This window comes from Myotis brandtii, unplaced genomic scaffold, assembly GCF_000412655.1.
Source record: "Myotis brandtii unplaced genomic scaffold, ASM41265v1 scaffold463, whole genome shotgun sequence".
Classification (NCBI taxonomy): domain Eukaryota; kingdom Metazoa; phylum Chordata; class Mammalia; order Chiroptera; family Vespertilionidae; genus Myotis; species Myotis brandtii.
Window position 1 is genome coordinate 3,067,531 of NW_005367694.1, and position 3,166 is coordinate 3,070,696.

At 52.6% G+C, this 3,166-nt stretch overlaps 1 long non-coding RNA gene across 2 annotated transcripts in view; it reads left to right on the plus strand.

Moving 5' to 3' along the window:
• The window catches only part of LOC106727680, a 17,657-nt gene that overhangs the window by 6,542 nt on the left and 7,949 nt on the right, over positions 1 to 3,166 (plus strand). For both annotated transcript variants that reach the window (XR_001363916.1, XR_001363917.1), the window contains exon 2: positions 2,709 to 2,762. This is a non-coding gene — a long non-coding RNA (uncharacterized LOC106727680). The remainder of the gene's footprint in view (positions 1 to 2,708; positions 2,763 to 3,166) is intronic.

The window sequence follows — 3,166 nt, forward strand, 5'->3', positions numbered from 1 at the left end:
GGCGCGCACGTACACAGTGCGATTAACTTCGTGGCCACACTCAAGGGGCCAAAGAGCCGCATGTGGCTCGCGAGCCGCAGTTTGCCGACCACTGTCCTAGACTGATCCTTGCTCTGACCCCTGCCCAGGGTCACAGGCAATGAGCAGGGCAGGGGCCAGACCTGGCCTTGAGGTGAGACAGGAGACTCTGTGGCTGGTCCTGGAGATTGGGGCCCTGGGCTGGGACTTCATGGGTGCAAGGCCCGAGTTTTCTCATCCGTCCAATGGGCCTATTGCTGGCCTCTTGCATGAAGGTTGAAGGGCACATTCACGTGCCTGGTGTAAGGACAGGGCTCTGAGCTGAGAGTGGGGTATTTTTAGCCAGGATTCCTGCTGACAGTCCAGCCTGGCTGAGGTTTGCTGCCAGCCTCAGAGGCACTTCTCTTAGCCTGGAAGGAGTCTGGGGTCTGCCCACCCCAGCCCAGCCCCCCTTGGTGCCCTCACTCTACCAGCCCAGCCAGCTGCAGCCCCTCAACGAGGTGGCTGGTTTTTCCCAGGCGAGGCTCTCCGAGGTGGGTCGAGCTTGGGTCCTGGGGGTGAAGGAGAGGGATTACCTGAGCACAGAGCCTTGGGCTGCCTGTGCCAGATTCCAGGCTCTCAGCTGCCACTCTTGACTGGCTGGCCTGAGGGTCGGGTTTCTGGGAGGTTTCGATCGATGCCCAGGCTCCAGGCTCTGGCTTGAGTGTGCACAAGTTCAGCTTGAAGGATGACTGGCTGCTGCCTCCCACCTGCCTGCAACCTCCTCTGGAATGAGTGGTCAGCAGAGTGGCCATAGCTGCCCATCCTGGACCCAGCTCCTCTCCCGGGCACCTGTGCTCAGTGCTGCCTGTCTGCTCTGGCCACTGGGCCTCTCCAGCCCGTTCTACAACACCAGGCAGACTCCACCCAGGTGTGTGTGAGCAGAAAGGCCCACACTTGGGCCTGCAGAACCTCACAGCTAGGCCAGGATCGACTCCCTTCCCATATGCAATTGATGATACCTAGAGAGAGGGTCCTCCACCTTGGCCGCTCCCTTGGGACACACCACCCCACCAAGGAAAGCCTGGGGCAGATCCAGAGCCCAGCACCCTGGACAGCACTGCCCGTGTGTATTCCATCAGCAGGGCGCGGCCGAATGGAGAGTGAAGCCCATGGGCAGCCACCAATGAGGTGAACCCTGTGCTGGGTCCCAGGAGCATGTTCTGAAGTTCTGACTCTGGATAAATCAAGAGGCCCAGCCCTACAAATTCTGAAGTCCACATGAAAGGATAAGTGAGCAAAAAAAAACCCCAAAACCAAACAAACAAAAAAACAAGGAAACATTTAAACCTAAGCATACTGAAGGAGATTGGCTGTGTGGCATCCTAAAATATATTCTAAAACCACAGTAATGAATGCAGCCCCTGGACAGTCAGATGATGGGGAAGAAAGTCCAGAAAGAGACTCCTAGGTAAATATGAGAAGGAAAAACTGGATTATTCAATAAATAATTTAAAATATACAACAAATACAGTCTTAGCACAACTAAAAAGACATTTGGGGGAAACTTTTTTAAAAAAATATTTTTATTGATTTCAGGGAGGAAGGGAGACGGAGAAAGAGACAGAAACATCAATGATGAGAGAGAATCATTGATTGGCTGCCTCCTGCATGCCCTCTACTGGGGATTGAGCCCTGACCAGGAACTGAACCGTGACCTCCTGGTTCATAGGTCAGTGCCCAACCACTGAGCCACGCTGGCCAGGCTGGGGGAAACTTTTGGATCAGTACCTCACTCCTTGACACTAAAATAAGTTCCAAAATGAACCAAAGCTTAAAAAGAAAATAAAAAAGCATAAAACTACTTGAAGAATAAAAAAAAAATCTATAACCTTGAATTATTCTAAGAATTATACAAAACCCAGAAGCCATTAAATAAAATATGGGTATAGTCAACCTTGTAAAAATAAAAGACAGATGCATGGGTGGTGAACCAAATAAAAAAATAACAAACTGTGGGAATATCAGCAATTCATCTTGCAAAGGGTTGTTCCCTGTTATAGATATGAGTTCTTACAAATTAGTACGACAAAGACCAACAACCCCGAGTAAAGATGGGCCAAGACATGAAATGAACCCACCCAGGCAGGCTCAACTTCACTCAAAATGAGAAAGATGCAAATTTAAATTATAGCGAGAGTTTATCAAGGTGGAGGGTTCACTCGGGCGAGGGAGGGGACACCCACAGGAACCGCCGGGAGGTGAGAGAGGGCACACCAATATGTATGGCTGGGGACGAGGGAGGGGGCCCCGGCAGGTACGGCTGGGGGTGTCGGGTGGCTGGAGAAGGGGTGGGAGGGAGACGCTTCCTTGTGTCCCTTTATTCCACATCACAGTCCAGGAGATCCAGTCTAGATAAAAAATAAGGCATTCTTCTTGCCCTGGCCGGTTTTGCTCAGTGGATAGCGTCGGCCTGCGGACCAAAGGATCCCGGGTTCGATTCTGGTCAAGGGCACATGCCTGGGTCTCGGGCTCGATCCCCACTAGGGGACGTGCAGGAGGCAGCCGATCCATGATTCTCTCTCATGGATGGTGTTTCTATCTCTCTCCCTCCCTCTCCCTTCCTCTCTGAAATCAATAAAAATATATATTTTTTTAAAAAATAAGGCATTCTTTTGAAATTAAACAAATGACACAATCCTCTCCTACAGGACAGAGGGCAGAGGTTCTGGGCGTCCCGCCTGCACGTAGCTGCCAACAAAGCCGTGAGTACCTACTCCCTTCTTCTTCATTGGAGCTGGGCTGGCAGGGCGGCTTTAATTACCCTCTTGTCCTGCTTCTAGGAGCAGGGCCACAGTGTACTTACTGGGTGCAGGAGGCACTGCTGGGCTCCCAGCCCTCGGTGCAGCCCCTGACCAAGGGCTCCACTGCCCTCCTCACCAGGGCAAGCGCTTCACCCACATTGCTTTTCACACCCCAGCTGTCCCGATGGGTCACAGGTGGCCGGCAAATCCTGGCCCTCCCATGGACTGGCCACGCGTCCCTGGGATGTCCCCTCCCCTCCCAACCTCAGTTTCCCTGATGGTGAAATGGAGTGACGCCCACTTTACAAGAGGAAGAAGGAACAGAAATGGGAGAGCGGGAAGGGGGATGGGGGTGGGGGGCAGGA